This window comes from Ischnura elegans, assembly GCF_921293095.1.
Source record: "Ischnura elegans chromosome 13 unlocalized genomic scaffold, ioIscEleg1.1 SUPER_13_unloc_4, whole genome shotgun sequence".
Classification (NCBI taxonomy): domain Eukaryota; kingdom Metazoa; phylum Arthropoda; class Insecta; order Odonata; family Coenagrionidae; genus Ischnura; species Ischnura elegans.
Window position 1 is genome coordinate 3,045,165 of NW_025791660.1, and position 14,186 is coordinate 3,059,350.

General features: G+C 36.7%; 1 protein-coding gene across 5 annotated transcripts in view; it reads left to right on the forward strand.

Annotated features, from left to right (window-relative positions):
* LOC124173050 overlaps positions 1–14,186 on the forward strand; it is a 73,067-nt gene that overhangs the window by 17,591 nt on the left and 41,290 nt on the right. For 4 of the 5 annotated variants that reach the window (XR_006868359.1, XR_006868364.1, XR_006868360.1 and 1 more), the window contains 2 exons: positions 4,693–4,782; positions 9,570–9,659. The gene's annotated coding sequence lies outside the window, so the exon portion shown is untranslated. The other variant, XR_006868362.1, reaches the window with a different exon arrangement.

The window sequence follows — 14,186 nt, forward strand, 5'->3', positions numbered from 1 at the left end:
TTGCGTTCGTTTTTTGTATTACGGGGTATCCTTGTGCCCCTGCAGAACAAAATACTGGATGCCACCGTGTGAAATAAAAAAATACTTAGTAATTAAATTAAACGAATGTGGATGAGTTGCAACAACGATTTCAAAAACTATTAGAGAGAAAGAATATTGGTTTGCAATGGGACAAATCTGTGTCCCACGAATCAAGGCACGGGAATGAAGAGCCTTTATCCACTCGAATACCATGTGGTATTTGGTACGGAGGGATCAGGAGTGCAGACTTACAAAAAATATTGGGGGGTGCCAAACCGGGGACCTTGCCCCGGTAAATTTTATAAGTAGTAAGTTTTAAGTTTTGTAAGCATTTTAGAAGAGTCATATGATCAACATTATAACCCTGATAGCTGGATGCCGATATCTGGACACTCCGGGGAAAATTGACAAGCCTGACAGATTTATCTTCACTTCTGTAACGAATTTTTGGGGGGGTTGGGCCCCCTCAGGCCCCATGGAGTGGGCGCCTCTGGGAGGAATCACACATGCGAAGTCATGATGCGAGAAATCTTTACATGCGAACATCTCTCGAACCCGGGCCTATGTGGAAGGGAGCCGTGACCCATTTTATACTTTGCTTATATAGTTTCAGAAATTGATATCAATATGTCAATATCATTTTGAACATTTGCTCAAGAAAACTAATCCTCACTTGATTTCAGCCAGATACGTTTTCAAACGACCGGATTGTTAATTCAATTGTTTTCCTGAAGTTTTTTTCCATATTGTTGTAACCTTCCAAGATATGAGATCCCTAACATCACTCTCGCGATGTCTCCTGTAAGTAAATTTAGCTTGGAACAATAGAACAAATACCATCATGCAATGATTTTTCCGTATGAATGACGCAATTAATTGTATTATTAAAGTCACCAATTCCACACCTTTTATTACGAGAAATAATGGTATTTTAGATATCTCAGTTTAGAAGTGTTTCCTTTATTTTCGTCTCATAATCCAGTATTCATTAATTTGACCAAAAGCGAAGGAATTTTCGCGTCGTCTTAGAAAAAAATTGTCTTTAAATTTGCGATGTAAATTTAGCTTATGGTCCACACTACGATCGTGAAGAGATCCCCTTCCTAACTCGTTTGAGATATCGGAAACACTGCAATTTCTTTATATCAACTCATCTCGAATTTGGTCGCACTCCACTGTGATGCGTTGATTTCGTCTCGTAGTCCCACCTCGTACGAGTACGACACTTAAGTGACGTATTCCAAGTGCGATCTTTCTATAATCAGGTTATTCTCCATTGCCATGAAGCTTTGCTTCCTTGTTAATGCTTATTCTTCCGTCATCCACCAAGGAAGTCGTCATCGTGATTGGTGAGTTAGGCATTCTAACGAATAAATGAGAATCACAAGAAAGATGTGATGGAATCAGTGAACCGAATCACCCAATTGATTTGATTCATTAAGCCCAAATCTTAAGGCCTTGGTTTCGGCAGTGGAGGGGGGAGGTATTCATGAAGAAGGGGTGGGGATAGGCTTCGAATTTGGTGAATTAGTTCACGTATAAGGCGCTGGGAACTGTATGAAAAGATTTTAACTATCTAAAAAAATTCCTTTCGTTAATATTGCGATGCCACTAATTACTGCTCTATTTTTGGAAGTGTGTGGACTTCGAACATAAATTGATTGAACTCCCATCTGAAATAATGGTGACGTCCATGGCCAGGGGTGGATCCAAGATTTCTTTCTGAGGGGGGGCAGAAGCGAAGTCGTAGGCCTGTGGGAGGGTGAGCTAAGCCGAGGTGGGGGAAATTTGAATTCGCCCGCTATCTAGTGGAATCTTCTTGAAACTTGTCCTGACTAGCGCTAGGGCGCTAGCGCCAAAAGTAGCTCATTTCCTGCTCATCGCTCGCGTTGTCATCTTCGAAAGAGCCGTCTTCTCTGAAGTTTTAATTGCATTCATCTCGCTGGGCTCTTCATCTTCCATCGCAATCAGGACTTGTGGGAGTGTGCATTCCAACCTGAGGAAGTTCAAGTAATCATATGTATGTTACTGTTTTGATGGAGTGAAGTTTTAATCAGAGGTCATATAAGTTTTTGGCGCCACTACTCCTGCTCCAGGAGAGTTAGAATGATTGTGCTCTGCCCGGGTACTTGCTCCAAATGATTTTTTGTCCGCAATGGGAGAAGTTGCTTTTTGTTTGCTAATTTATCTCTTTTTTGATTTATGTTAGATTGTGTTATGGCTTCGTGTGCATTTACTGCGTGCTTGCTTTCACTGTTGAATTCTGTCTTGTGTTAGAATACGTACTTTGCAAGGGCCTCAGTTTACGAAATATAGAGCGTGTGCTTCTCGTTTAAGCCAGATAGATCAGTTATGTCGGGTGATACTCAACTATAATGTCTTCGGCTTGATCACTCCTTTTGTCGTTTCACTATCACTGGAAATACGTCGCGATTATTTCATTAACGATTTGAATGGTCATGATTTATGTTATATTTAGTTATACAGAGTAATGACGAAGGCCTGAGGTATGCGTTTATGAATTTCAAAAGTGAAATGGTTAATTTTCAATAGTGGGTAGCCGTAAGTACGTAGTAGTGGATATGGTGCTTACATAGAATTCAATGGAAATGAAAAACGCATGTCTTGTTACTTTTCGGTGCCGATTTATGTTGGTGTTAGCTATTCGCCGGCATTTTAGTAATACATTCCTGCCTCTGTTTAATTTCTATGTAGTGATGTATCACTGAAGGAAACCACATCCGTGTCTATACACGTAGTTTCATTTGTTTATCAACACGGCGTCACCTTATTTTGTCAATCGAGCTTGTTTCTAGTCTTCGTCGAGAGCTATGATTGCGATGTTTTTCCTGGAGTACAAATTAGAAATTTTCAGGAATTACGCAGAGCAATACTACATAAAACTTGACCGGAGTCTAGGAATCGTGAATAGTGTGGGCCATGTTCCAAATGTAGGCAATTGTTATTAAGATTTGGTCTCGTGTGTATGACGTTAACACTAAGGTGCATATTTTGTTCTTTTCTCGTGGAATTATTGTGAACTTTATCATACTCAAGGCAACTATTTGTTTCGTACGCTAGTATAACCCTTATATTTTTATTCGTGATGATGTATTATCAGCTATTCATTCGTATTTCAATGATGAAATAATGAAAATGGTTTACGTTAGTCTCATAATATCTAAGAAGTTCGACATAATATTTTGGAGGATAAACATTGCCTGACGGTTCTATTTGTACTACTTTTCCTACGATATCAAGGGTTGTTGCATTTAAAATTTGTAGTCGTCTCATAGCTATGAATAATTCTTGAAATTATAGTAGTGCGTAATTCAATGCGTTAATCAACCATAACTCCTATAGGAATTTATTCATTGTTTGTAAAATGTCTTGCTGGGAATAGTTACGAGATTTAAATCTGTTTTTTTATGTAGCTGCCGTTAAGTAGTCACCACATTACTTCGAGGCATGTGAAATAAGTAATGGGACAAAGAATTCCTTGTGGATTTCTCGTTTGTATGACCCATGTAATGAGTGTTTCTGTTGTTTGCTCTTGCCTGAACTTAAAGGCTTCTAGGAGTCGTGAACAAACGTATTTTTGCCATTGATTAGATATTTTTTTTGGCTTATTATTCTTCTTCTAGAGGGCTACTGTTATCGACCTTTATTGACGAATATGATCGTAATTGGTGAAGAAATTTGATGTGGTAAGGATCTGTCTGTTGTAGTTCCAACGTGTTCAGTTGATGTTTCTTAGGCAGTTGGAAGGTTTGATTTTTCTGAGCTGCGAGAAACTCTAGCTTCGTACTTATGAATGCTATACTAGTTAATATTTGACAGCTGTTCAACTTCATGGTTTCCAACAAATGAATCGCGGTTATTTTATGTTTGTATTTGGGAAGGGAGTGATTTTATGATTGTTACAATTTTCCTCGGTACAATTTTATCTCTTGGTGAACCGTGTTTCGTCCGTAATCTTTTGGTTTTCAGGACCTAGGCGTAAGTAACGCTGGAGGGCTGGATTTTTATATTTTACGATTGTATTACGTTTGTTACACTGTTTCTATTTAGTCGTGTCATCATTTCAGCCTGTTTTTACGAACTATTTCAATCGATTTTCGCCCGTATTAAGACAGTATTCTAGTTTTAATATACCGTGTGCTACAATGATTTGTTGATGGGGTAAAAGTTTTCGTATCATGATGAAATTATAGGACTTCATGAGTAGGCAGTCGTGTGTATCATCAATCTGCTATTATTTTATGCTGGAAATTTTGTCTGATCTGTGATAATATGGAAATGCTTAAAATTTTGTCTCCTCTGTTATATTAAGGAAATGGTTTAAATTTTGTCTCCTATATTGGGCCGTAATAAACTCTAGAGTCTGCTTAGATTCGAAAAATGGCATTATCTCTTTCCAGCGGTGTAAATAACCAATTTTTGATCATAGCTGCACACAAGTTAAATTCGTTACATGATGATCCAAACCTTTTTTTTTCCTAGATGAAATTGTACTCTATGGTTTATTTCAACGTAACAATATGTCCCACCATTGGACGAGAGCACTTTACTTAGACGTATCTGCAATTAGTATGAGGAAAGGTACTGCCTTTGTGAATGTTTTTTGATACACCATTTTATTAATATACGGTGACCTTCTTTCCTCTTCAGGATTCTCTCGTGGTGACTGAGCTGTGGATATCTAGCCATACCATCCTGCTTTAACTTAGCTGCCTTGAGCTGAACCTCCACAATCTCCAAGTGTGTATCCTTATCAATTTCTTATGATTTTGTTTTTTGTGTCTCAGTGCATGGAATAGGTTGATTTTTTCGCCTTAGTTCCTTTGTAGAAGTAGAACATCTTACCTACGTGGTGCCCTTAACGTTTGATGGGGGAAATGTTGCAGTATGTCGATGTTGCCTTGTGAATGTTTTGGTGTAAATTGCTTCTCTTTTCTCTCTCTTGGTGAAGTTAACTGATTTATTAATGCAAATAAATGCAGTTGAAATCCAATTTCATTATACACATTTAAACAGCATATAAATGCTGTCACTTATCAGGGTGGGAGGTTGGAAGTTAGTATATTGTTGCAATTGTGTTCTCTCGTATTATGTGGCTTGTGACAGGCAGTTGAGGATCTCATTGGAAATTTCTCTCATCTGTAGATCGGCCATTAAATAGTGTGATGCATCATTCAAAGCCACATGTAAGAAGTTCCATGTAGATAATTTTCACTACCGAACCAGTTACAATTAAATTCATTTGTTGGATGTGAAAGCGGTAGACGTTTGTTTAAATTTTGACAGTGGTTGAGTATAAATGATTTACATCAGATGTTATTTATTTTGTAAGTAATAGAATAGATAGGTATTCTTTACCTCACTTTTAAATGATGGTTGGAATTCAGGCTTGGAGTTCAAATGCATAATTGTTTCCTAACATTTTGATTTAATTTTTATATTGTAATAATGGCTATGGATAAAAATTGTTAAAATAAATGCATGCATGGAGGCAAGAGAGATTGCAACAGCGTTTTTTATGGTAGGAACATGAAAAATATGAAAATGATTCCATTGTTCATAAATGCAAAAGTTGAGGCAAGAACTGTATGCTTAGTTTGAACAGATGTAATTTATGTTCGTGATCATTGTAATGCAATATCGCAATATCCATCAATTGGATGTTATTGAATTGACTAAGTTTTATGTGATTTTCAATATTTAGTCTTTAATCCAATTATTTTGTTTTTAAAGTTATCAATCATTTCTTAATTCTTAGGTTAGTTATGTAGAAATAAAAAATTTCAGTATTATTGAAGCCAAAGATAGCACTCATTCCATACTCTACAAGGGATCATATTAAAATTCCATTACTAATGGATTATTAGTGCAATAAAATTCTGTTCCTTAAATACTTAAATGTATGTGGTGTGCGGAAGTTTTGACTATTGAGATATGACATTTAATATATCAGAATACTTGTTAGATTTTCGAGGGCTTGTGGTTTTATTTGTGTGTAAGGAAGCGTGTACAAAGTCTAAGTATGTCATTTAGTCTCATATGTGAGTTAAAAATCTGTTGTTATAAGTACAAAAAAATATTTTCTCAGTTTTTTTTAATACTAAGGTGAGTATTTAACTGTTTTGTAGTGGAGTTATTGTGATCGTCTGCATTCATAGACAACTGTTGGTTTCATACAATAGGATAGCCTATGAAGTTTGATCCATGGCAATTTATTATCAGCTTTCCTGTTTGTTAGCGGTTATATAAAAAGCATTTTTTTGGAAGTGATTCCTTTTATGTCTACTTAGATCTTCGTTTTTTACTAAGATTTATATTTTATATATACCATGGCCATCATTTTTTCCCATAATGTATTATCTTGTGGTTTGCAGAACTTCAGCATAGTTAATGTTGGAAGGTAATAATAGTATTTAATAGTCCTACTTACAGTATTGCATTGAATATAGTCCCCCCCCCCCCTAGTTTTGAGGCTTGAGTTACAGGAAAAAAAAGAAAAATAAAGGTTTGAAAATAGTCCCCTCTTTATTTTTACCATGGGTATTTTTGGAAAAAAAAGGTGGGACTATATTCATTCAAATACAGTATACATTAGAACCTCACTTATGAAACTTTCAGCGGAAAACCAAAAAAAGTTTCATAAGTGAGGAAGTTTCATATGTGAGGTTTTTCGGTATTCAGCACGAAATCCTTTCCTATAGCGGCTGGTTTGTTTCCAGGATGCAATTACTCATTTGGAGGCAAGAAATTGAAGCCTAATAATCTTATTTTCACACAAGCAACAGCACAGTTGATGTGTTACTTTAAGAGAAATATAATTCTACATTCCTGAACAACATTATCCGCGGTTGAACATCTAGCATTTCTGGTACTTAGCTGCAAGGCTATCATACTGGAGAGATTTCGGAATGATGACACTAAATGTTCACAGAGAAGCCAATTTTTTAAAAAAGTTGACTCATTAAAAGCAGTTTCAGGAAATTCATTTCACCACCTATAGGCAAACCCAAGATTGGAGATTGAAGAAATGAAATATCTGAGGAAAGTCATCCAAATTAACCCCATAACTAGGGAGCAAAATTTCACTAATGTATCACGAAGGCTTCCCACCCTATGGACCAGGGATCATGTCATGGCCGAGGCAGAAAGTTTTCAGAGATGGCTGTATCCCTGCTTGAAAGTAGTGTGGATGGAACTTCCAGTGCAACACCATGTCTGGCAGATGGAACATTAAGCCCTGGTTAAGCCTATTGTTACAATCTGGCGAATTCCAACACAGGGTTTCTATACTCCCTCCCTTACCTCATGTCGAAAATTACCCCAGCTGTCGGTTTCTTCCCTATAAATACCATGCCATAGATAACATGGAGCACCCGGCAGTGGCGTAATTATGGTGGGTCGATGAGGGGATAGATCCCCCTCCAAAGCCGCAGAGAATTGAAAAAAAAAAATTTAAAACAAAAGTCTAGCTTTGATAAACAACAACTGCATCTACTCAAAGTTAAATTTTAGGAGCCAAAATGCTGTAAAACATATTTACAGGCATGCTCTTTTTTTAAATTTTCCGGGAATCCCCGATGCCTCGGGGGGGAGGGGGGGGGGGGCGCCCCTCAGGTACTACCATCACCCCCAAAGCATATTCCTAGTTGCGCCACTGGTATCCGGGATATTCCGTGACTAATTGTAAGACTTTTCCGGTGCTTAGATCACTTTTTTTAAATGAGCATTTGAAATAACTGCACCACTGCCGTCAGTGATGATTGAACAAAAATATATTAAGAGCTCGAAAAAATCTCCCCTCTCAAAAATGTTTACGCACTAAAAAAGAATTTTTCCATGAAATTTTAGCATTAGTAGATTGAATCTACCGGGTATAGCTTCTCTGTCGGCATTCTTACGCGAATTCAGTGCCGGGAACTTCGACTCACAAGCCGTGTGACTCATCTTCACGTAATATTTTGCTTCCCCATATCTGATCACAACACCAGACTGTTTTTGTACTTCGGTATAATGGTTAAAAGTCATTCCAGAGTTGAAAGGAACTGCCTTATCTTTCGCGTTTTGAATTTGACTTTAATGATTACGTTACGACTGACGACGCGAGTTATTCTCAGAGGACATTCGTACTAACTCTCGTTCAGTTAAAAAATAAATGCTTGCCAGCAGGCAGACTCAAGCTAATAGCTACTCAAGGTCCAACTTTGTTTGATTTAAACCCACTGAGATACAAGTTAGGTCAATTTTGATCGGCGCGCCGCGTAAGCAACTTTCCCCCGGCTCAATTCGTCCCGCGGATGCGGGATTAGCCCGCGGAATGAGACCATGCATGCTGTTTTTACCATCGTGTTGAATCACCATCGACTTACATCTATACTGCAAATACGATAATCTCTTTTGGATGACCTTGGAAGCCAAATTTTTGGTACGGGAGGATTTTTAACGGCTCATTTAGGTGTTATTTCGCTGGGGCGACGGAAAACATAACCTTGGAAAATTCTAGACAATCTTCCGCTAGAGATAGATATTCCGAATTAACGATCATCTACTGCAGTTAAAATTAATATCTAATAAACAGCATCGCTCATTATTAAAACTTAGTATTCTTCATTGACATATCTATGTGATGAGCACATACTACCCCTGCTCCTGTGACTAAAATCGGCGCGCGTACCGCAATCTTCTCGTAGAGCAGTTATCTGAAAAGTCGTATAAGTGAGGTATTTTATCTCATTGGACTGGGAAAATACGTTTCGTAACCGAGTTTGTCGTATAAGTGAAAAGTTTCATAACTGAGGTTGGAAATACATGGGTTCATATGGGGTTATTCACCGGACCAAAAAAAATCTGCGTATAAGTAAGGTCATCGCTTAACTGAGGGTCGTATAACCGAGGTTCTACTGTATTATAATTTGCTGTTGTGCTATTTAGTCGTGTCTTCATTTCTGTTTGTTTTTTATTGAGGATTTCAATGATTTTGGCTAGTTTTATGTCAGTACTTTAGTTTACTTGTACCATGTGCTATGATGACTTCTTGATGGGGTAAAAGTTTTCGTATCATAATGAAATATTGGAAGTCATGAGTAGGGTTTCATGTGTACCATGAATCAGCTATCATATTTTGTGGGCATATTAGACTCTTCTGTGATAATATGAAAATGTTTTAAATATATTTGTCAATATTGGTCAGTGATTTGCTGTAAGTGTTCTGTGTAGATTCAAAATAAGGTATTAATTGTTGCCTGTGGTGTTACCCATTTTTGATTAGGGTGGAATCACTGAGATCAAATTCCTTACTTTACAAACATGTGTGCATTGAATTATTGCTGAAATGACTATTTGTCTGCCCTGATAATATGGTTGTCTGGATTTCTTCTTAACTTTCCAATTTGTCTCACCATAGGATGACAACATATTACGCAGTTGTTGCTGTATATACTGTTATTGTACGAAGAGGAAAGGTACTGCCAATGCGATTGTTTTGTGATACTCTTTTGTATTAGTTCATGGTTACTTTCTTTCCTTTTCAGGATACTGTCCTGGTGATTGAGCTGTGGTTTTCTAGCCATCCCATCCTGCTTTAACCTTGCTTCCCAGGACTGAACCTCCACAATCTCCGAGTGAGTATCATTATCAATTTATTATGAGTATGGTTTTTATGTTATAAGGTATGGAACTGTTAGCACTCATTATTTGTCTTGGTTTTTATTTAAATAGTAAGTCTTTCCTGTGTGGTACTTATTATGGTAAATGTTAGAGAATAATAATATTTGTTATAATTGTTAATGTGTAAGTGTGTGTGGCTTCTATTCTCACTCTCTCTTGGCCAAATTCATTGCCATAACAATGGAAAATATGCATCCAAAATCTAGAATATTTTAATACCACAGTTGCATTGGAGCTTTGACTAATCGCAGTGGCAGGTTGGAATTCTAATGTAATGTTGCGTTTGTGTTTATAAGAATAATGGTGCTTGTGACAGGCAGTTGATTAGCTGAGTGGGAAATTTCTCCCATCAATATAATGTTCATTCAGAAGTTTGATGGACTAATGGAAGCTCTAGTGACAAGTGTGGTGTGGATTTTTTGTGTCCTCCAATATAGATAGTTTTGAATTTTATGTGGGAGGTGAAAGTACCGTATATCTCCGAATATAGTCCCCCCTTTTTTTCCAAAAATGTCCGCGGAAAAGTAAGGGGGGGGGGGACTATAATCGAGTGTAATCCAGTTTAACGGCATAAATAACGGCATAATGGCTAATGTTCTCGTAGTCTTTTTATTTGAGTATATTTATGAGGATTATAATCGGAGATATGAGTAAATACTGCCACGTTTTACCGGAAATTAAGACAATTTTACCACAAATGTTGTAAAGATACGATTCTTCCGATTCAAATAGCATATCGAATATGCGTTTTCACGGAATCCATCGGGCAGCCGTTAATTTTTCTTGGTAAAGTATTGTTAGAATAATTCAATCGACACTGATCACTTAATGACGCAAAACAATAAATAATTAAAATCAAAACTAAACACACACTATCATTACATTAATCGAACACTAGAATTGAATCGATAGTATTTGTACCCGTCGCTCATTTAATAGTTAAACGATTTAAATCATTGCGAAAAATAAACAGATTAAGTGAACCTTTCGTGACGATTTAGCATTTCATTGCGTCCGTAACTACTATACGTCCATGTGCCCGTGCGGTTCGTGTTTACAACCACTGTCTTTACCGCCTTCACAGAACAAGAATGCGCAATCGTTGATGCATTTGTTTCTGAAAAGGCGCAATAATTGACGGCTTTAAACCAGAAGCGCCGGCATTACTGCATTTGATCGAAATCCAGCGACTCTGCATCGAAAGTGTGATCAATTTATTGAGGAATATCTTCAATTCTCCAGGGTAAGTAAGATCGATAAATTACGTCACAAAATGTTTCGCAATTATTTCCGCGATATTTTCTTTAATAAAAATAATTTTACGTTCAACAGTGAGGTGATGGATCAAGTAGAAAGATGAGGATCAATCTTGCGGCAGAAGCCATCAAAGACGGAGTTTCGATGCCAATTTAAAAATAGCCGTTGCAGAAAACGCCGTAAATCATAGTATTCATATGGCGGCTGAAAAATTTGGCGTGGAAAGAAAGTCGGTGCGACTTTGGAAAGAGAAGTTATCTCGCTTGCAAAGCGCTAATACATCGCGGAAGTCATTTCGGGGGTCTCGATGCGGCAGATTCAAAGAATTAGAGGAAAATATCGTCGAATTTGTGCGCAAATGCAAAAAGAAGCTCTTTGTGTAACTTATGCAATGATTGGCAACGAGGCATTGAAAATTCGATATATTTTTTCAATTTTAATGTTTGTTGGAAAAAGTTTATTTCTTACCCTGTCGATTTCTGAAACAACAATGCCTGTTCGCTGTCCGTTTGAAGTCTGTTGATAGCCTGTTGGAGATTAGTGAACAGAGTATAAACAGCCAACGAACAATCTCGGGTCACACACAAGTAGGAACAACTTACGAACAGCCTTCTAACAGTTTGTACTCTGTTTGCAGCTTGTTCCTTAACAGGCAGGCAACAAGCATTTCGGGAACAATAGTGAACAAGCTTTTAACAGGCAGGGGCCGGTTGGTAGTATGTTTCACCGAACAGGGAATGAACAGACAACAGTGAACAACAATTATAATTTTATTACGTTGATATTTGTAAGTCCTGTAGTTTAATTATTTTGCTTAGCAGGCATTTGATGGGAATATTTTTATAATATTTATAATTTATTTAACACAATTTTATTTAGATTTCCTAAATTCTTCTAGTCACTTGGATTTGTGATGACTTGATGGGTGTGTTACACTGGATCTAAGGAAGTTTCAGGGCCAAATGCAATACTGTTCATGGGCTTTAAGTTAAAGCTTATATATTGACATTGTCTGTAGTCATTTGGAAATTAAAAATATTAATAATTTGTGAATGTTTAAAAAAATATAATAGCCTTGGATACTTAAAAAATTTTCTCGTTTCTTCATTACATCTGGTTAAGGAACTATAAATTACTGATACATGCAATGGATCACAACATGTTTTAGGTATAGCTATTTTGTTGTGATGGAAAATATGTGAACAGATTTGTTCTTAATCTTCACAGAAAAAAATAGTTTTTATCGACTCTAGAATCTTAACTTGCTAACCACAGAAAAATTGCCTGCCTTTGCATTTTAAAATTTTTCCCAAAACTGAGGTCTCAAAATTAGGGGGGGGGACTATATTCGGAGATATACGGTAATAGAAATGAGTTTTACATTTGAAAGTGGTTTAGTATAAATAGTTGACTGTTGATTATTTTACCTTCACAATTACAATCTCCATGTGAATATCATTATCAATTTATTATGAATATGGTTTTTGTGTTGCAGTGTATGGCACTGTATAATTTCACTTATTGTTTTTGCCTTGGTATTTATTTAAATATTAAGTCTTACCTTCGTGTTGGCTTGATTTTTGGCATTGGAAATGCTTGAGTGCGTTGATGTTGACTGATGAATGTTTTAATTTGTGAATGGCCTCGTTCTCTCTTTTTCAAGTTCATTGAATTAGCAATGGGAAAAAATGCATTGTACATTATTTAAATGTCATAATTATATTATAGCTTTTTTTTACCACAAAGAGTGGTTTGAAGTCTATTGCGTAGTTGCTTTTTTTCACAAGGATAATGGGGCGGGAGTGGCTGACAGGGATACTATTCACAAGTGATGTCAAGAGAGAAGATAAAACCTTTTTATTTGATTGTAGATACTTAGATAGCAATACTGTTGAAGGGTTCCCAAGTAACATTTTTGGTTGGCCCTCTGTTGGCAGATGGTGGGACACAGCGGTTGGCCCATGGTATGATTTGGCCACCTCGCCAACCGTATCCCAACCAACGATTCCCCAATGATGGGCCAACAGAGCATTACAGTCGGGCCTTCGTATTCCCAACCAGAGGCCAACCCCTCTCCAACGATACACCGTTTGCCCTTCTGCCATCCGTTTCCCAACAAAAGCTATATTTTACTGGCATTTCTCATTTTTATAGAATGAGAGTTAAATTAATTTACCTTGATATGATACCGGTAGATAGAATCTTTACCTTTAACTTCCTATAAATCAAAATGAAATCAATGCTATAGGACAAAGTAAGGTTACAGTGGTTAAAAGTGGAAAACAAAAAATCAATATCAGTTCAGAAGGTCCCCAACTTTTATTTTCACAAATTAGGACAATTTTTATTGGGACAAAATTAGGAAAATTTCAACAGCACCTTTCCATATTACAATATGGCACTCACAAAAACTGTCCATCTTCTTTGTAGGGCAACAAAACACACTTAGATAAAATCTGGGTGGACTGCAATTTGCATCCAGGTACTACTTTTTTTACTACAAATATACCAATGGTACCACTTCTTAGAGGTAGTTCAAAGAAATACTCCTTAATTTCAAACATGTCACACTGCAAGATGTACACCCCTGAGTTATTTGATTCAATTGCCTTCACAATTCCTATTCTCTGGTCTTCGGTAAGGAAATTGTTAAGTTTAGTCCATTTTACTTAATTGGATTAATAAGTGCAAGATTTAGGGATATTAATGGGAATCACAGAAACACTGATTGAGTATAATAGTTGATGTATTTTCCATAAAATAATAATTGTGCAGATGTTATTTAGGTTTACTCATACAAATTCAATCTCATTCTCTTCAGAGAGGACTAAATCACTCACTTCGTCCATAGAAATACTGTTTTCATTAAAACTTCCACTTATACTAGATATGCCACAATCTGAAAAAATATACATATCGATCTATCTAAATTAATGATGAAAAGTTTAAAATTCCACGAAACTATCTGTTTAAGGTAACATGATTTTAGGAATGCCAGTTTTGTAAGACTTACCAAATGAGGTCAATACCTTATTTTTGTTAGAAGCACTCAACTTATTTCATTTAGCTGCTATCACAAAGACAAAGCCCTAACAACCAAACAAGTCTTGGTTGTTAGGTTGCTAGGGAACCATGTGAACCGTATCCTGCAACGTATGCAATCGTAGTATACATCGTGCTTATTCACGGCCCATATCGAACTTCCATCGGTTAAGTTAGACTCG